The sequence below is a fragment of the Equus caballus genome, chromosome 21, assembly GCF_041296265.1.
Source record: "Equus caballus isolate H_3958 breed thoroughbred chromosome 21, TB-T2T, whole genome shotgun sequence".
In the NCBI taxonomy this organism is placed as follows: Eukaryota; Metazoa; Chordata; class Mammalia; order Perissodactyla; family Equidae; genus Equus; species Equus caballus.
The window spans coordinates 15,619,950-15,640,479 of record NC_091704.1 but is presented as its reverse complement, the minus strand read 5'-3'; the positions used below and the strand labels follow the sequence as shown (position 1 = coordinate 15,640,479).

Here is a 20,530-nt window from a genome sequence, read left to right as displayed (position 1 = left end):
ATCACTGGAAAAGGCTTGCCAACAAGCTGTGACCCGGAGGTGAGAAGGCCGGTTAGCCAAGGACAGGTAAGACTTCCAGGGGAGGCAACCTAAGCCAGGCGCGGTCTCCCGGGGGCACAGATGGAGACACGATATTGATATCGGGAGCAGGAGGGACCATTGCCAAGGAGGCCTTGCATGCTCCGACATAAAAATATACGAGCACAGCAAAAACATGATAATATCAAAACAGATGCCGAGGGAGGGCTCCTTGAGAAATCACTAAGAATTCTTGGCATTCACTAATTACTTCATCCAGAACACCTGTGTATGTTTAACAGATGTAAGCTATGTATTATTGAAATGCTGGTTATAATAAACTCAGAGTGGCCATCAGCCCCCTCCACATCTATCCTGATGTGCACATTGGATTGCGACAACGACAGGGATCACCATATTGCCTGAGATTCCACCATCACAAATGTCCCTGGATTAATAGGGTATTGTCCCTTATGAGTGGGGGTGGAGCAGCATGGCAGAGCGAAAGGCTTGGGCTTGGGAGTATGACCAGCCCTGCAACTTGGGCTTGAGGCTTGCCCCCTCTCTGCCTCCGTTCACTCTTCAGTTAAATAGGCATCTTCCCTCATGCAGATGCATTGCCTGTGTCTCTCTGCCTGATCCCAGGGTGCTGGCCCAGAGAGCTGAGGGGAGGGTGATGCTTTATCCTGCTGGCAGGACATCTGGCACACAGTAGCTTTACCTTGTGTAGATCACCTGACACACAGGAGGAGCATTTCACATATAGTACCCTGCACACAGTAGGGATGCTTTATGTAGAGTTCCCAACACACAGCAGGCACACAATGTAGTATACCTGGTGCTCAGTAGGCATGCTATATGTAGAACACCTGGCATGCAGTAGACAGGATTTATGTACAGTACTTGGCATGTAGTAGGTACACTTTTTGAAGAGTACCTGACACACAGTAGGCATGCTTTATGTAATTTGCATGGAGTAGGTTTACTTTCTGTAGAGTACCTGACACAGATAATAGGCATATATTACATAGAGCATGCAACACCCAGTGGGGATGCTCTATGTTGAACACCTGGAATACAGTTGACAGGATTTATGTAGCGCACTTGGCACACAGTAGACACACTTTTTGGAGAGTACTTGGCACACAGTACATGCCCCTATATAGCATACGTGCCACACAGTAGGCGTGCCTTATGTAGAGCTCCTGACGGGCTGTAGGGATGTTTTGTGAGGTACCCAGCACATGGTAGGCTTCTTTAGATACTGTCCTCTGCACAGAATAGGTCTACTTTATGTAGAGTATTGGCACACAGCAGCACAAGGACTAGTTACTGGCCCTTTCCCTTCATTCTGTCTTTTTGGGGGTCCTGATCCTTCTCAGCTTCCTGTGGAACCCTCCTCTGTGCCCCTAAGGCCCTCATCTGACATCCCGTTTCCCGGATGGAACCCTGAGCCCAGAGAGGGCCGGCACAGCCCACGGTCAGAGTGAGGACGGGCAGGACTCCACCCAGGCTCTCTCAGCTCTGCCCTCCGCTGTCTGCACCCAGTGCTTTCATGGCCCCCTGCAGCCTCACCTCCCAATCCTCCACATGCCCTCGCCTGATGGGACTCCTTATCACAGAGTCTGGTGTGGGTGATCCCCACGAGGCTGGTGTCTTTGTTCCTGCTCCCAGCACTCATGTCTCAACCCAGGCCCTGGGCTGCCTGGAGGCAGGTCTTGAACTCCTGCCAGGCTGCGCTGTCCTGGGGCCAGAGCCTCCCTCTCTCTGAGCTTCCTGCTTCTGCACCAAGAAACAGTGCATGACGCCCTCCTGGCCCGTCACATGGAAAAGAGCCCAGGAGATGTGTGAGGACAAGGCTTGGCCTGGCCTTGCTCACCTGGCACCTGAACTCTCAATTGCAACTTTTCACCTCCCACACCCTGGACTGGGAAGGCCAGGGGCAGCTGTAAACTTGGGGCCCAGAGTCACCTTTGCCCGCCCCGCAACTTGCCCACTCCACCCCACAAGGAAGGTGCTCAGTCCTGAGGATCCAGCATCCACACTGTGTGACCCTGAACTGGTTCATAAGCCTCTCTTGACAACACTGGCTCCCCTCCCCCACCTCCCTCTGGGCCTCCTGCCAGGAGGGGAGGAGGTAAGCAGACAGATGGAGATAGGCTGGCCCAGCCTGGCTCTGCCAGCCTCCCCAGGTCAGGGCCCAGGGGCTGAGACTTCCCAGGAGCAGGGGAGAGAAGGCTGTGTGCAGCTGCAGACAGGAGGTGCTGGCTGGGGTCCAGGGAAAGAGGTGCCGACTTGGAGTGGGGAGGGCACTGCCCATGGCAGGTGTGGCTCCAGGGAGCAAGCAGCCCTGGACTTCCTGTAACTGGAGCCTCTGGCGGCCTCCCACTGATTCCCTTTGGGCCTTTCCTCCTTTGTCTCTCTTCCTCTTTATCTCTTCTCCTCTGTCTGTCTCTGTGTCTCTGTCTGTCTTTCTGTCTCTTTCTTCCTTCCCTCTGGATTTCCATGGACCCCCTACCCTCTCTGAGCCCTTCTCTGAGCCCTCCCTGCCCTGGCCCCAGCCCTCACCATTCCTGCCCCTCCCTGTCCTGTCCCTCACACCCTTGGTCCTTGCCCTCTTTGTCAGCTGTCTGTCTCTGCCTCGAGCTCACCAATACTCACTTTTCCTGGGCCCCAGGAGCTCGCCCTCCACCCTGTGTGCACGGCAGGATGCCGCAGCTGAGCCTGTCCTGGCTGGGGCTCGGGCCCCTGGCAGCCTCCCCGTGGCTGCTCCTGCTGCTGGTCGGAGCCTCCTGGCTTCTGGCCCACATCCTGGCCTGGACCTACACCTTCTATGACAACCTTCATCACCTCCGATTCTTCCCACAGCCCCCCAAACGGAACTGGTTGTGGGGTCACCTGGGCCTGGTGAGTGTGGCAGCAGGAGGGGTCTGGGGCATCAGGGTGGATGTCCTGAGGGATCGGGAATGGGGCTCAGGATTGGGCTGGGGTCTAGGAGAGCAGAAGTGAGAGGGAGGCCCAGGCGGCCCCTCCTTGCTCACTCACTCGTTCCTCTGCTCTGCCATCCCACGCCTTTGCCACGTCCTTGTGCCCCACCCCTAGTCTGCTCTGGATCCATCAGCACAGCACTGAGGGGCTCCCACGTCCTTGTCCCCCACCCCAAGCCTGCTCTGGATCCATTGCCACAGCTCTGAGGGGATCACAGCACAGGCTGCACAGAGCGAGAACCCCTGGCATTCCTAGTCTCCACCGCTGAGCTAGAGATGTCCTTGGGTGCACTGTCCAGGCTCGGCTCTGCCTGGCCCGTTTCCTTGAGTCTGCTCATGCTGGGCTGCAGTTTCCCCAAAGGAATTAGCTATGGCTTCCCCACCCCACCCACCGGGCACAGCTCCCCACCCCTTCCTGGGACGCCTTCCTCTCATCTGACTCTTCCCACCAAGATGTCCCATTGGACCCCGTTGTCCAACCTGGAGGAACTAGGCCACTCACTTCCCTTTCAGAGGCCTGTTCCACTGCCTGCCCACACCCAGGCCTTCAGCATTCACTTGGCCCTGCTCATGCTTAATTAAACATTAATTGTCCAAGTACTTGTTATCTATCTCTCCACCTCTATGGCAGCTCTGGGAGCAGACATGGCAGGGTCAGCACAGGGGCGGGTGGACAGCGGGCACTCACAGGAAGTGTTGATGACCTGGGTGGAGAACATTTCCATCACGGCCACAGAGCTGACCACCCGCTCCTCCCATCCCCTGGACCAACTGAGGGATGAGCACAGCTTTCTTTCCCTTCCCGGGGCAAGAGCCACAGCTCAGGGGAGCACTTCCTGTGATTTTACTGTTCTCGTGACAAAGTTCAGAATGGGGATGTTCCGAAGCTCATCGTGAGGCATTCCTGGGATTCTGGGTCTTGGGATGTTCTCTGAGCCCTGGGGGCAGGGGGAATGCTGTGATTCCTGCTTTTCTGCCTCCTGCTCTGAGGGCTCAGCTGTGGGGGCTGGTCATGGACACTTCCCACCTCCAGCCCCTCTCGCTGTGTTACCTTGGCTGAGTGACTGTTCCTCTCTGGGTCAATTCATTGAAGTGCTTTGAGTGTTTGTCTCAGCACCCATGGGAGCAGGGAGGGGTCAGAGGTGAAAAGTTCAACTGCCTGGAGCATCAGGGGTATTTGTCAGGCTTGGGAATCCTGAAGGCCTCGAGAGGACACTTTACCAGGAGCCAACTCTCCACTAGTTCCCATTTTAGAGGATACGGTCTCAGTTTTTTCACTTGTAAAACGCACTATTTATGTGTGTGTCCACCGTTCAAAAGAGAAAGTCAGGAGGCAAGGTGAGAAACAGAGACAGACAGGACCCACTCTGAGAGACAGAGAGACAGACAGGACGCACTGTGAGAGACAGAGGGGCAGATAGGACGCACTATGAGAGATAGAAAGAGACATGATGCACTATGAGAGATAGGGAGACAGACAGGATGCACTGTGAGAGATAGAGGGACAGACAGGACACACCGTGAGAGATAGAAAGAGACATGATGCACTGTGAGAGCTAGAGAGACAGACAGGACACACTGTGAGAGACAGAGAGGCAGATACGACACACTGTGAGAAATAGAGGGACAGACAGGACGCACAGTGAGAGATGGAGAGACAGACAGGATGCTCTGTGAGAGATAGCGGGACAGGCGCGAAGCTGTGTGCACAGAGCCTGGCCATCAGAAGAGGTGGGAGCTGCCCTCTGATTGATGCGCAGAGTTTACGTGTGTTCTCTGGGGTTTGCCTGGCCTGCTACATCCTTTGTCTGCAAACCCATCACCACTGGGGCAACCAGAGACCCCCTAGACATGTCAGGACTTTAAAAGGATGTGAGAATGAGCCCCTGGGTCTTCCTGAGTCCACCCTCCTGCCCACAAACCTCCCCCTTGAGCACCTCCCCCTGTGGGCACCCCGGGGCTGCAATCACTCCCAGGATGAGGGAAATCCGTCTTCTGGAGCCAAGGTCGGACTCTGTGTGCAGAGCGTGTCTTCTCCCTGTGCCCTGGGTTGCACCCTTGGGACTTGGAGAGGCCTAGGGACCCTCCTGCCCTGAGAGGAAAGAAGCAGGAGGAAGCAGGGATTCCAACATCCCTGCAGAATCTGGACACAGCAGAGGTGGCAGGGGGATGGGCTGTGGCTGCTTCTGGAGAGTGACGGCCCCTCCTTGCTTGCAGGTCACCCTCACTGAGCAAGGCATGAGAGTCATAACTCACTGGTGGCCAACTACCCCCAGGGGTTTGTGACCCGGCTGGGCCCCGTCATGCCCATTGTCTTTCTCTGCCACCCCGACATGATCCGGACTGTCCTCAGCGCCCCAGGTACCCATGCAGAGCTTGTGGTGGTGGTGCCGTGGCACAACCGAGGGCTTCTAGCTGCTCCCTCCAAGCTTCTGTGCAGCCCCTGCAGGACCCCAGCCCTCTGCCCCTCTGCCACTCAGTCAGCTTCCTCTTTCCTTCCTGTTTTCACCAACCTGCATTTCACCGATCCTCCCTCCACTGCTGTTTGCCCCCTGCCCTGCTGTCCTGGGCACCCCTGGGTCCCCAAGAGTCCTGAATCCAAGGCCTTGTTCTACGGGAATCCCCACTCATAGAGGACAGGTCTAGGCAGAGAGATTCTCCGATCTCAAGTGGTGAGGAATGGGCCAGAGGGAGATGAGTGAGGCAGCCCAGAGGAGAAGCAAGGTCTCTGCTGGGCCAGGCTGGAAGGCTTCCTGGAGGAGGGGTTTCTGTAACTGGGTCTGAAACAATGAGCAGAAATTTTCTAAAGCAGAGGGCAGAGGGGTGCAGTGGGCAAGATAGCATCTGAGGCCCCCTGCCAGGCCTGGCCTCAGCCCCACCCACCCCCAGGCCAGAGCTTGAGGGTTTGAGGCCGGAGCGGGATCTGGGCTGCTATTTTCATGACGTCCACCTTTGATGGGTTGATTCCTTCTACTCCCTCCTGTGGCTTGTCCTCTTCAAGCTCATGGCCCTCCTCCTCCAGGCCCCAGGAATCGCCCCAAGCAGACCCCACCCCAGCCAGGCTCCCTTCTGCTGCCCCGCTGCCTTTCTCACTTCCAGACGGACCAGGCTGAACAGGGGAACAGGCAGCAGCCGACAGGGACCTTGGCTCCAACACCAAAATGCTGGGTGACTCTAGGCAGGTCCCCAGCTCTCTCTGGCTGCCAGGGTCTCTTTCAGCTGTGAGGGGTGGAATGTCTACCCTGTATGGTCTAAGCAAAGAAAGGGAGCTGACTGACTGTTCAGGCCAAGGATCTTGTCTTCAGGCATGGCTGGATCCAGGTCTCAGACAGTGTCATCAGGTGTCGGTCTTCGTCTGTTACTTCCATGTCCCTCTGTGATGGCTTCAGTCTCACGCTGGTCAAGATGAGTCCCAGAAGCTCAGCTCCCATGGAAACACGAGATCGTTCCCAACAGTTCCAGGAAGAGCTGTAGGACTTGCTTTAGTTTGCCTGCTTAGGTCACAGGACCAGTTCCTCATCCAGTCACTCTGACTCCGATTGCCTGGATCGGCAGGCATAGGGTTCTCAGAGCTATTGTTCTGGGGTTCAAGGCAGTTCGATGGGTAAGAACTCAGGCCCTGGATTCAGACAGACCTGGGCTCAGGTCTCAGGCACACCACTTACGACCTGGAAGGCTGTGGGCAAGTGACTTCATATTGTTCAGAGCCTCAGTCTCCTTACCTGGAAAATGGGGAGAGGAGAGAAGTCAGGTGAGCATGGATTTGGGATTCAAATGGGGAAGGACCCTCTGTGTCCCTGTAACTGAGGGACCTCAGTTGTCATGTATGGAAGGTGTGGGGAGGGACCCCCAGAGGAGGATGAGCCGCTGGGTGGGATTCACGGGGCTCAGGTCTGGGTCTCTGCTCTGCAGGTCCTTCCCTCTGGCCACCTGGAAGGGTGGTTCAGTTCCTCTTTGTTCCTCTTCAGATTCGGAGCTCGGAGGAAGGTCTCCAGTACACAGGGCCTGGCAAGGACTTATGGGGACGTGTGCTTCTGGTGGGTGGGCCCCTGGCATGTGGTCATCTGCATCTTCCACCCCACCTGCATCAAGCCGGTGCTCTTTGCTCCAGGTAGACAGCCTGCTGACCACAGCTTGCCTGCTGCTGAGGTCTCTGTGCTGCCTTCAGCTGGGCAGGTGACCCGGTGCAGACAGGAGGGGCTGTGGTGGAGAAGACACTACCTCTGTCTTACCTGGATCCCCACTTGCCTGACCCCTGGTCGTGTCTGCTCACGCCGAGGCTGTGTCTGTGTGATGTCTGCTGTATGGCCATGTCTAGTCACATTTGCGTTTCCACCTGGGTCCTAGTAACAGCTGGTGCATGTTACACTTGGTTATGGCTGCTGGTGCATGTTACACTTTGTTACGGCTGGTGTATGTTACACTTGGTTACACAGTTACACCTGGTATGTGTTACACTTGGTTACAGCCAGTCTATGTTACCCTTGGTTACACTCGGTATATGTTACACTTGGTTACACAGTTACAGCTGGTCTATGTTACACTTGATTATACCTGGTATGTGTTACACTTGGTCACAGCTGATCTACCCTACCCTTGGTTCCACCCGGTGTATGTTACACTTGGTTATGGCTGGTATATGTTACAATTTGTTTACAGTGGGTATATGTTTACTTCTTGGATCAAATGGTGATGGTCTCAGTCATGTCTGGGGCTCGGCTGTGGCCAAGGACATTCGAGGTGTGTTGGAGTCTGTCTGGTCTTGTCTGTTGCCACCTGAGATTGTCTGGTTCTCCTGCTGGTCAGGTCTGGGCCATATTTGGGGTTTGTCTGAGGTCTGGGACCTCAGTCCTTCTGAGAAATGCCTGAGACCTTGTGTGAGTCTTGTCTGAGGCAGGTCTTAGCATATTTCTGGGTCATGTCTGGTCCACATGTGTAACATTAATGGGACTGCATTTCAGTCCTATCTGTGAGATACACCGAGGTTATCTTCAGGTCCATGTCAGAGCACATTGTATGATGTGAGGGTGTGTCATGCATTTTGTTTCATGTCAGGACATGTTAGTGCATGGTGGGGCCATGTCAGATGTCCCAGGATATCTGAGAGAGTGTTGGGCAGACACAGTGTCCTAGGTCCCTGTAAAGGCATTTTGTAGAGTGCTGGGCTGTGCTCGGGTGTTTAGAACATGTTGGACCCCGTAGGAGCCATGCTGAGCCATGCTGGGGCGTGTTGTGCCATGTTGGGGTGCATCTAAGTACGTAGGGGTGTGTCTGTGGGCTCTGCCTTTGCTCTACTATGTGCTGCAGCCTAGTCCTGGCCCCCTTTGCCTTGCTGCTCCTCCCAGCTTTGTCTGCCCTTGCCCCACTCCTGCTATGCTGCTCCTGGAGGGGGAGTGCAGACCATGGCTGGGGCTCCACCTTGCCTCAAAAGTCCCTCCACTCCCACCTCCATGGCCCCTGATGGCTTATCTCTCATGTCAGCTGCCATCGCACCCAAAGACATGATCTCCAGATTCCTGAAGCCCTGGCTGGGTGAGTAACTGCATGTGAGGGGATTGGGGACAACCTTGGGGGGCAGGGGAAGGCCCTCCCTTGCTCACTCTCTGTGGCTGCCCCTACCAGGGGATGGACTCCTGCTGAGTGGCGATGACAAGTGGAGCAGGCACCGCCGCATGCTGACACCCGCCTTCCACTTCAACATCCTGAAGTCCTACGTGAGTATTTTCAATGACAGTGTGAACATCATGCATGTGAGTCTCTTGAACCCAAGGTCCTACCTGGAGCTTCGGGGGCAATGGGCACTCAGAGACATCTTGTCTGGAATTCTGGCTCTTTTGGGTAGCTTTGGGGCCATTGCTTCTCCTTTCTGAGCCTCAGTTTCCTCAGCTGTAAACTGGGGATAATGATCCTCACTTTGCAGGGTGGTCAACATGACGTAATAGACTCATGTCCCTGGCACATAGTAGGTGCTCATGTGCTAGTTTCTATGTTTCCCTCTCAGAAGCCTTGGAATCCTGAGACACTGTTGACGATAGTGATGAATATTGCATGTTGAGTCCTGAATATGGAGTAACAAACCACTTTTCAAGATATGAGGTTTCATTATTGCTAACAAGTCTACAAGTCAGTGAGCTGCTTCTTCTGGATGTGGATGGGGTCACTCACGTATCTGTGATCAGCTGTGGGTCAGGTACTTTGCTGTTCTGAGCTGAGTCCTCTCATGTGTTTGGGGCTTGGTTGGCTGCAGGTTGGTCTAGGATGCTCTCAGCTGGGACAATCCTCTCATGTGGTTCCCTCCCTCCAGAAAGCATTTCAGGCTGTTCACACGGCAGAGGCCAGGTTCCGAGAGGCTGAGAGGAAGCTGCAATGCCTCTTGAGACCTAGGTTTAGGATGATCACTCGTCATTTTTACCACATTGGCCAAAGCAAGCCCAAAGGCCAGCCCAGAATGAAAGGGTGGTGAAATGGGCTCCTCCTGCTCATGGAAGTTTCTAGGCACGTTGCAAAGGGTGGTTGTAGGGAGGTGAAGCATTGGAGGTGGGGGTTTTGTGAAGTGCCTGGGACTTTTCCATACTTGAAAGCTGACAAGTCAGCTCGTTAGTGTTTGGTGGATCCTGCCAGAAGACAGGGGACTCCTGAATCAGAGACAAAGGACAGTTTACTCTTACTTTACAACTCATGGCTCAGCAAGTGGCATGTGCCTATTGTTAGTTTGCACTCTTTCTCCAAATCACCAAATCCCATGAGGATGGCGCAGGTGGGCTTCCACAGATGCCTGCTCATGCAGTAGGTTCTAATGCACAAGAGGAGCACTAGATTTAGGGACTGTGTGAGTTTCATAGCAAGTGGAAGCAAGCCTGATATTTGCCCAGGGGGAGACATTTCCTCTTCCCTCCACATTGTTTGCTGCACACACAACTCTGAGAAATGGCCCAGGTAAAGAACATCAGGGCCTTGTGTTTTTGGCATACCCAGCAAGAATGTGCAGGGTGCTATGGGCCCACGGAGGACTACCACTACCAACATAGGGGACAGTCTCCTAGACAATTTATAACAATAAGATGATGAAAGCTGGCATTTATTGAGCACATTCTATATGCCAGAGGTTACATGGCAATTCCATGATGTGTGCTGTCTAATTTAATTTTCAAGGCCCTGTGAGGTGGAGATTCTTTTTCCCCATTGCAGATGGTGAAACTGACGCTGAGAGAGGTTAGGGAGTTGCTCGAGTTCACACAGACGGCAAGTGAGCTAACAAGTGGAGCTGGGATTCCAACCTGGTTTGTCTGACAACAAAGCATGTTATCAGACCTGTCACTGAGGATTTGACAAGTGGAGCCCAGAGGAAGGCAGTGAGCTGGCCAAGGGCACACAGAGTGTAGCAGGCAGAGCCAGGACTGGAACACAGGTCTCCTGACCCCCAGCTGTGGGGTCTTCATGTCCTCACAGTAACAGTGTCTACTAGCACTCATGCCTGGTCCTCCAGGGGACAGGTGCCTGGGGCCAAGAGGCCGGGTCAGGGGAGCCCATCCTGGTGTTGGGTTGGGGCGGGGCTCAGGGGAGGCCCATCCCAGCCCCACCTCTGCCCCTTCTGTGTCCAGGCCAAGTGGAAGTGCCTGGCCTCAGAGGGCAGTGCCCACCTGGACATGTTTGAGCACATCAGCCTCATGACCCTCGACAGTCTGCAGAAATGTGTCTTCAGTTTCGACAGCAACTGCGAGGACTGAGTCCTTGCCCAGGGCCTGGGAACATGGGCCATAGAGGCAAGAGAATAGATGGAGGGAGGACTGACCCCGACAATCAGAAGGGCCTTCCTGGGTGAGAAGGGTCCAAGCTGGACACCAAAGTGCAGGAAAGGGAAAAAACAGAGAGCAATCCTTTTGGGTAGGTAGAAATGTTTGATACAGGACTGGAGGCTAGGATGAGCAGAGCGTGTGCAACAATGAGGAGATGCCTGGGAAGCGAGGTTGGAGGTGTAGGCTGGGGTAGATCTTAATGACATTCAAAAGCCAAGCAAACGGCTATGAACTTGATCCTGAGGTTTCCAGGGAGCCATGGAAGGTGTTTGAGCTGATGAGGGTCATGGTCAAAGCTGAGCTTGGACGTCTGACTCTAGAGAAGACTTGTGTAGACACAGGTGTTGTTGACACTGGATGCAAGGACACTCAGGAGGGTCTAGGTCCATTGTCAGTTGGAAGAGGACAAGGTCTGAGCTGTGTTGACGGTTTTGGAAGGAGAAGGGGCAGATACTGGTAGGAGAGAGAGGAGAGAAGCGTGATGTCTCAGCTGTGCCCTGGGCACCTGGCACATGGAGGCAGCTCACAGAGACTAGGAAGCAGGGAGAGAAGAAAGACTGGAGAGCCATGTCTCCTGGATCATCCCCACCATCCATCTGTGGGGCCATCTGTTCCAGGAGACTCAGTTTCCCCATGGGTGGTAGGGCCTGGTTTCTGGTGAGAGGTGCTTCCTGGGCTTCAGGTGAGCTAAGTCGTTGCCTCTCTTCATGCCCGCATCCTGCAGGAAGTCTAGTGAATATATTTCTTCCATCTTGGAGCTCAGTGCCCTTGTGACAAAGCGGAATGTGCAGATCTTCCTGTATGGACTCCCTGTACCACCTCACCCCTGACGGACGGTGCTTCCGTAGGGCCTGTTGCCTGGTGCACGACTTCACAGATGCCATCATCCAGGAGTGGCACTGCACCCTCCCCGATCAGGGTCTTTATGACCTCCTCAAGACCAAAGCTAAGGTCAAGACTTTGGACTTCATCGATGTGCTCCTGCTGGCCAAGGTGGGCTTCTCTGGGACCTGAATTCACGAGGGACGATGGACCTTGATTTCAAATGTCAGATAGGCGAACTTGGACTTGATCCAGAGGGCAGTGAGGAGGCATGGAAGGTGCTTGAGGAAGGGAGGGATGGGTCAGGAGTATGTTTTAGAGATGACTGTGTGGAATGCAGGCTCCGGGGGACTGCTGAGTCTGAAACTGATGCTGGGCAGGGCCTGGGACTTTACTTAATACATTAGTCATATATAGATAGACATATAACTAACTTATTAAGTCTAATATATATATATTAGACTACACATATATATACCTCAGAACCCTGGATCAGAGTGGCCCACTTATTGCTCACAGCAGTAACAGTAGCCAGAGAAGAAGTGTGGCTCTGGTTCCCCATTCCCAAGTTCCTCTGAGGGTGACATGATGCTTTTGCCTGTGCGTGCAGCCATGCTTGCATCATGAGAGAGGTGTCCCCACAGTATGAACCTTGGAACTTACGAGGGCTGACTCATCTGTCCTTTCTTCCTTATGGTGAGAGAGACAAGGAGAGGAGGAGAAACGGGATGTTCTGGAATAGAAGCAGATCTTCAGTGAGAAGGCAAATTTTGTAGGTTCTGTAGAGTTATCTCCAGGGGAGATAAGGAATCTCCCAGAATGTGAGCAAATGGCTCTGGAGCAATGGTCAATCTCTAACTTCCAAGGCAAGTTGCCAGTCAATCATCCTGCAGCCTGGGTTGCCAATAAATTTTTCTCAGAAACCCCTCATCACATAGGACAATGGAAATGTTCATGGATCATCAATTTGCCCCACCAGGGACAAGAGAGGAGGCGAGGATGCCAAGGAGGAGGCCTGCAGGGTAGGGCCTCTGGGGATAGGGACCAAGGGAGGTCCAGGAGTGCAGGGTTGGCTTGGGGTCCTGGGTGGATGATGGAGCTTCAGAGATTGCCTCAGGGCCCCTAGGAACTGGTGATGTGGGGGGTCTTGCTTTCTCTCCAGGATGAAGACGGGAAGGAACTGTCAGATGAGGACATCCGAGCTGAAGCTGAAAGCTTTATGTTTGCGGGTGAGAATACAGAAGTGGAAGGGGTCTCTCTATTCCAGGGATTTGGTTGGTGGACCCTGGACCAGCCCATAGTCCCCCATCCTCCCTGAGGGCATTAATCAGGGTGCTGAAGCCGCCCAGAGACCCAAAGCTGTCTGGCTGCCTCTCAGGACATGACACCACAGCCAGCGGCCTCTCCTGGGTCCTGCACAACCTCACGAGGCACCCAGAGCACCAGGAGTGCTGCCGGCAGGAGGTGCGAGAGCTCCTGAGGGACCGCGAGCCTAAAGAGATTGAGTGGTGAGTGCAGGTGCACATGGTCTGTTCCTGAAACCCTCTCCTTGGCTCTGCTCCCCAGCTGGGAGTGGGAAGGTCTTATCGTCCATTCTGTGATTTTTGCTTAGTGGGAATAGGAGCAGAGCCCAGAGGTGGGGTCAGGTACCCAACGCGGGTCGTTAAGGACAGGGAAAAGCCTTCTGAGTAGAAGATCTGGGTGGCTGAGTGAACTAGTGACAATGTGTGAGGGCAGATCATGCCCCTCAGGACATGTTCAGAGAGTGAACCTCCTTTCTGCTCCCTTACTTTTCTCTCTCAAATCACATTCTTTCAAACATCTGCACCACCTGGATGTTTGCTGGGCTCCTAACTCCTATCATATTGTTCAGTCCAGGGTTCACAGGGGACACCTGAGGATTGAAGTCACTCAACTCTTGCCCACGAACACCTCCACCTTCATCCATCCAGTCCCCTTTTGGCAAACACTGCCACACTGCCTGCCCATCCCCAATTCTGTGCCATCCCCAACTCTTCCCAGCCATATCCTGTGTCCTGGAGACCTGGGAAGCACCCAGGCCTGGCCTGTGCCTTCCAGGAGCTCCCAGCCTGGAGGGGGATCGTCCCAGGTCAGGACACTCCCAGTCCACATGGGCAGGGCCTGTGTTCGGAGCAGGACAGGCAAGACTGAGGGTGTAGAGAGTTCTCAGCTGAGACCTTGAATGCTGATCAGTAGACATTTGGGTGTAGTTGTGTGCAGTTCTCTCAAGAAGATAGAGTGGGGAAAATTGAAGGGGAGGGAAGGTAGCAGAGAGGGAAAGATAAAGAGAGACAAAGAGGAGGAGAGAGGGATAGAAGGGAGGAGGGGGAAGGAGAGAGAGAGAAAGGAGAGGGAAGGAGGGAGCAAGAGAGGGAGAGAGAGAGTGGGGGATGGAGGGACAAAGGAAGGGAAGGAGACGGGAAGGGTGGGAGAAAGAGCGAGAGAGACTAACTCATGGTGAGATGATGAGGCTGGGAGATGGCAGGAGAGGCTGGTTGTGGAAGACTTTAGTGAAATGTTAAGGGCTCAATTTTTAACTCAAAGGCAATGGGGAACCAAGGAAAGTGTTTGAGCAGGAGGAGGACAGGTGAGATCTGGGTAGCAGAGAGAGATTTCTAGGGCTAGGGGGGCCTACTGGAGAGGACAAGCTGTAGGATCGGGCCCAGGGAGGAGATCCGAGGCCTGAGCCAGGCCAGGGGCTGGGGGATGGTGAGGAGACGTTGGACTGGACAGGCGTTTTGGAGGAAGTGTTCACTCCAAGTCCTGCTCAGCACAGCGGTCCTGTGAGGTAGGGAAATACTTTTATTCTTTTTAATCCAAGACGTAACCAAAATTATGCACTTGGTAAAAAAGAAGAGTGCAAAAGAGTTTATAATAAAAATGAACTTCCTTCTTAATCCACACCCTAGCAACAACTCCTGTCAAGAATTTCCTGTACCTCCTTTTAGAAGACATCTATCCTTATTTCCACGTTTATATGATTCCTCTCTTTCTGTCTCTGTCCAGGTGGGAGTTCAGGACTGCACATTGAAAGTGTAACTTTGAACTCTCTACGTTTTTACAAAAAATGAGTTTTGGAAAAGTAGTTTTGAATGAGATAAACGATGATGAGAACAAGTTCTTATGGCACTAAACGAGACATTACAGAGAAGACTAGTGTTATCCTTGACACCGTAAGTTTGGTTAACATCCATCACCACACACAGTTACAAACTTTTCTTTCTTGTCATGAGAACTTTCAAGATCTACTCTCTCAGTAGCTTTCAAATATGTAATACAGTATTGTTAACTAAACTCACGTGTTGCACCTTACATCTATTTGGGTACTTTTGGCTAATTTTCATAAAGTCAAACTTGTCAGAATTTTCTTTTGCAGACATTCCCTCCATGCGTACCCTAGGGTTCTGTGGGCTTCCTTTACCAGATGTGAAGTTTTCACTTATTCACGTGTCTGTCTCTGAGCTCTCTATTCTGTTCCATGGGTCTATTTTCCCATCATTGAAGAGGTGCCACACTGTTTTTTTTCAGTACTGCCTGTTTGTGATAGGTCTTAATATCTGGTAGAGTTCCTTCTCTTTCATCTTTCAATTTTAAATTGACCCAGCTCTTCATGACCTTTTATTCTTCTAGAAGAAAACTTTTAGAGTACGTTTACCAAGTTTCTGAAAAGGTCAGGTGGATTTTCATTTGAATTGGATATACTCTGCTGGTTGACGTGAATGTATGATTGGCCTGTGGAAAACGGATTATTGCACAATATTAACACACACTATCCCAGAGTGTGGAATGGATATCCATTTCTGGATATTCAAAATATCTTTAGTCACCTAATAGAGTCGAACGTTTTTGCATAGAGATTTTTTGCATATTTTGTTACTATAACCCTTAGAATCTTTTGTTGCTGCAGTGAATCATATCTTCTATTTGGACTGAGAGAAGTTTATAAATTCATTTGGAATATACAGATTTCATTTCATCGCTGTTTAATTCAGATTTTATATTATTATTATTATTATTATTATTATTATTATCTTTTCTTTTATCTTTTCTAACTGGTTGTTATTTCTACATAGAAAAGCCAATCATTTATGTATATAAATTTTGTGCCTACTGAACAGAGTAAATGCCAAATAGTGAGTCTTGTGTCAGTAGGAAAAATCACGATCATTTAATTAAAGCTCTTGGAACAACTGGGAAGCTACCTGGAAAACAGTTAATTCAACCTGCTTCTCACATCTCATAACAAGATAAGATACAGATGAATCAAAGATTGAAAATAAACAATAAAAGAGTCTAAAAGCTCCAGAGGAAACCATGGAAAATTGTTTTATAGTTCCAGGGTGGGGCAGGTGCTATTTTTTATTTCTGGTGAGTGAGATCCGCTCTGAGCTAGCATCTCTTGCCAATCTTCCTCTGTTTTTGCTTGAGGAAGATTAGCCCTGAGATAACCTCTGTGCCAGTCTTCATCTATTTTGTATGTGGCGTGCTGCCACAGCATGGCTTGACAAGTAGTGTAGGTCCCCACCAAGGATCCTGGCCTCCGTCCCAGGGCTGCCAAAGTAGAGGAGGCTGGACTTAACCACTATGCCCTGGGGCTGGCCCAGGAAGGCCGTATTTTTGACACAAATCCCAGGAGACAGACACGAAGAGATTGATATATTGTTAAATGAAAAAGATACAGAGCAGTGTATAATATATAGTATGCTACTATATAATTATCTTTAACTTTTTATTGAGATTATGATAGTTTACAACCTGACTATGTAATTTTTTAAAATATATTTTATTTTTTCCTTTTTTCTCCTCAAAGCCCCCCAGTACATAGTTGTATATTTCTCATTGTGTGTTCTTCTAGTTGTGGTATGTGGGACACTGCCTCAGCGTGGTCTGACGAGCAGTGCCATGTCCGCGCCCAGGATTCGAACCAACGAAACACTGGGCTGCCTGCAGCGGAGCGTGCGAACTTAACCACTCGGCCACGGGGCCAGCCCCTCGACTATGTAATTTTTTAAGATGCAAAAATCGCAACTCTAGAAGGATACATAAAAAAATAATCTCAGCAAACTGTGAGGAGTGTAATGAGTGGTGTTGGGCCATAGGGACGGTATGTTGTAGTTTTCCAATGTAGAACCAGTTAACTGTATCAGCTATTAAAAATTCAAATCACAGCACAACAAGAAAGGGGTTGAAGAAAAAGAATTCAGCCCCCTTACCGAATTTTCACTGTTTATAAAATTTTCCAGTGGATTCTCTTCTGTTTTCTAAGCATAAAATCACTCTCTGACAAAAATGACACAATTACCCCCACATTTCAAACCGCATTACATCCTTTTTTCCCTTGTCTAATTGCATTAGCTTGTATCTCTAGTACGATGATAAATAAGAGGAAAACATTGGATCTGCTTCTGTTGCTTCTTTCTTACTTATCTGCCTTTGATTTTGGTCTCTTGCCGTAGAGAATATTTTATTTTTATGCCAATTTGTAAACCTTTTCATGGTTGACATTTGGATGCTGTGTTTTGCTCAGAAAAGCTTTTAAAAATATCTGACTAAATTTTCTCTGTCTGGCACTGTGTAATATTGCTTTTCTTTCTTTTATTTTCAAACCACTGTATTGAGGTATGGGTAATATACAAAAAGCTGTACACATTTAATGTGCACAACTTAGTGAGTTTGGAGATGTGTGATCCATCTGGAAATTTTTGTTGTTGTAGGGACAGAGGGTCTACCTGGGCAGGAGGAGGGCTGGGGGGTCTCTGTCTTGGCTCTCTGGATAATTGTTCGGGGGTTTCCTTAGGGACGGCCTGGCCCAGTTGCCCTTCCTGACCATGAGCATCAAGGAGAGTCTGTGGTTACATCCCCCCGCCGTGAGCATTTCCCGATGCTGCACCCAGGACATTGTGCTCCCAGATGGCCGGGTCATCCCCAAAGGTGCCCTCAACGTCAAGGGGATGAGCATCTGGGCAGGAAGAGGGGCCGGTCTGCCAGGAGGGGACCTCTTTCTGACCGGCCCTTTCTCTCCCACAGGTATTATCTGCCTCATCAGTATTTTCGGGACCCACCAGAACCCATCCGTGTGGCCAGACCCTGAGGTGCTGCCTCCCCCAACACTCATCCTTGCCTGCTCCTCTAAGGGGACTCAGGGGAGGGCGCAGTGTTCTGACCTGGCAAATCAGACATCACCTCCCCCCATCATACATACGTCTGACTCTCCAAGGCTGGCGGTCCCGGGAGACCCCACCCAGCAGCCCTGTTTTGGCCTCGCCCCCAGGTCTATAATCCCTTTCGCTTCGACCCAGAAAACACCAAGGAGAGGTCACCTCTGGCCTTTATTCCCTCCTCAGCGGGGCCCAGGTGAGGGTGGCAGGCATCTGAGGTGGGGATGTGTTGATGGGGGCGGGGGTCTGGGACTGAGATCCCAACATGACTGTGAGGGCGGGAAAAGGGGAAAACTGAAGATGGTCAGAGTTCCAACTCTCCTTCCCTGCCGCCCAGGAGGTTATGGGTAATGGTCTGGGGCCTGGGGTCCGCGGTGTGCTCAGAGCCCCTGCCCCCTGTCTGTTGGTCTGAGCTCGGGCTGAGGTGTGGGCCAGGCCCAGGGGATGTGCAAGCCCTCGTGGGGGGTCCAGGCTTCTCTCTGCCTTCTGGTGGGGATGGGGTTCCCAGGACAGGTTCCGGCGCAATGGTGCGGGGATGAGGGTCCGGGCGCCGTCGAGCCCTGACTCCTGCCCATAGGAACTGCATCGGGCAGACGTTCGCCATGACGGAGATGAAGGTGGTCCTCGTGCTCACGCTGCTGCGCTTCCGCGTCCTGCCGGCCGGGGAGGAGCCACGCTGGAAGCCGGAGCTGATCCTGCGCGCCGAGGGCGGACTGTGGCTGCGGGTGGAGCCACTGAGCGCGGGCCCCCAGTGACCCACGGCCTCCCGACCCAGGATCCACCCCGACCCCACACCTCACTGTGCAGATTCCCAGGAATAAATCTGTGCTGTCACCTCTGCCCCAGCCTATCGGGAGCCAGCAGGGGGCGGTGGTGGCTGCGGAGGATGGGGAGGGGACGTGGTGGGTGGAGGCGGGGCCGGTGTCTCTGAGTCCAACATCCTGCCTGCCTCTCCCGCCGACCACAGGGCCCCACGCCGCTCGAGGGTTCTTCTAGAAACCAACGAGGGAGTTCATCCTGTGGGCAGTAGGGAGCTGTGGGAGGTGTCTGAGCAGGATGGGGCCAGGGTGGTGGACGGACGTAAGGGGCACATTTGAGGCTCTGAGCCAGGGAGGAGAACCTGTTCTCTGAGCACTCTGACCTCGGTTCCATCTCCTAATATACCCAATCTTTCCTCACCTCAGAATCCTTCACTATGTATCTCTGGTTACTGTGTTGACTTGAACATGACAAGCCGGATGCTTTATAGTGTGTTGTGTTGTCTGTCCCTGTTGCAGTGTCTGCTGTTTTTGCTGGTTTTCACTCCTAGGGTCAGTGTTCTTGTGTGCCTGGTTACCACTGCCTGGGTAGTGGCTGCCATATTTGAAATAATATCCATCAAATTTGAAGAAGGCAGCTTTCTCTAGGAGGAATCCTAGGAGGCCTACTGGGTGAGGATGAAGTTCAATGAAGTTCAAGGCTCGTGGTGCCCAAGGCCACCAGGTAGATTAAAGTCAAGGCGAAGTGACACTTGCAGGCTCCTCCTCTTCCATTTGCTGTCACACTGAGGGTGGAGCTTTGTGAGGTCTCCACCAACGTGAGGAGCGTTCCCCTCCTGGCCTCTCCCTGGGCTCTGCCTTTTCTCTCCCCACTATGAGGACGTCCAAACAGGGATTCACATTTTCTTGCCTGGAGAAATGCCTCCAGGGTGATAAAATGAATAATGTTCATTTTATCTCTGGGTTTCTGTTCTCATTTGAGTAGTGTCTTCCTAATTCTTTACTGTCTTTTCAGGTCGTTATTCATTTAAGAAACTGGGAAGGTATCCAGCTTTGAGAGTTGTTTTTAGAAACCTGAAAGTTTAATCCAAGTAGCCTGGCTTTCCATTCATGGAAAACAGAAGTCTCAATTGGGATTTTAAGTGGTCCTGGTCCAGTTATGACTCCACTCTTGCATGTAGTAGGAATGGTGGTTGCCTTTAAGCGTATAGATTTCCAGGCCATAAGAGCCCACAGCAGGTTAAGGGGAGGCCTGCACATCACCCAGACTCTGGACTCTTGGCTGAATGGAGGCAGCAGGTGGACTTTGGGTTTGACTCCCTTGGGATGTTGTGAGTGTGTTCCTTGTATAGGAAGAAGGGTACACACGGGATGTTTTGGTAGTCAACAGGATGGCCTGTTCGGGGACTGCTAATTGTGTATCAGGATATGCATTTTGCTCTCTTAGAATCCTTTGTTTTTAGGTATGTGCATGGCAGGCTGTAACACAAATCATACCTGAAGGCTTTTCTTGAAGGTAGACTGGTGAAAGAACTGTACCGTGTCCCATATGGAGAAGTCAAAGACTACATAGTAATTCCGGGAACCTTCTTGAAGAGACAGCTGAGATGCTCTCCCTGTCCAGTCTTCCCCTCTCCTCCTTCCTGTTGCGTGGACCATTGAGGTGGTGACTGGAGCTCCATCTTGGGTCACAAGGACAAGACTACTCTTTGGGGCAGGTGGAGCAGACACCTCGATGCCATCAGGGTCAAATGACCCTGGATCAACCACACCCTGGAGTTGTACTACCAATGTCACAATCTCAGTCTGCTCTTTACCAGCTGTGTGGCTTGTGGAGAATTGTTTCTCTCTCTGAGCCTCAATTCCTTTCCTGTGAAGTAGTAGGCACTTTACCGCACTGCTGTGGAGATTGAATAAGCAAGCATGTGCGGCATGACTGGGTCAATATCTGGTGGGCATCAGTACTCAGT

At 51.9% G+C, this 20,530-nt stretch overlaps 1 pseudogene; it reads left to right on the top strand.

Moving 5' to 3' along the window:
* The first annotated feature begins 2,229 nt into the window (after nt 1-2,229).
* On the top strand, nt 2,230-18,636 carry LOC100070698 (cytochrome P450 4F2-like; annotated as a pseudogene).
* Nucleotides 18,637-20,530: the final 1,894 nt, after the last annotated feature.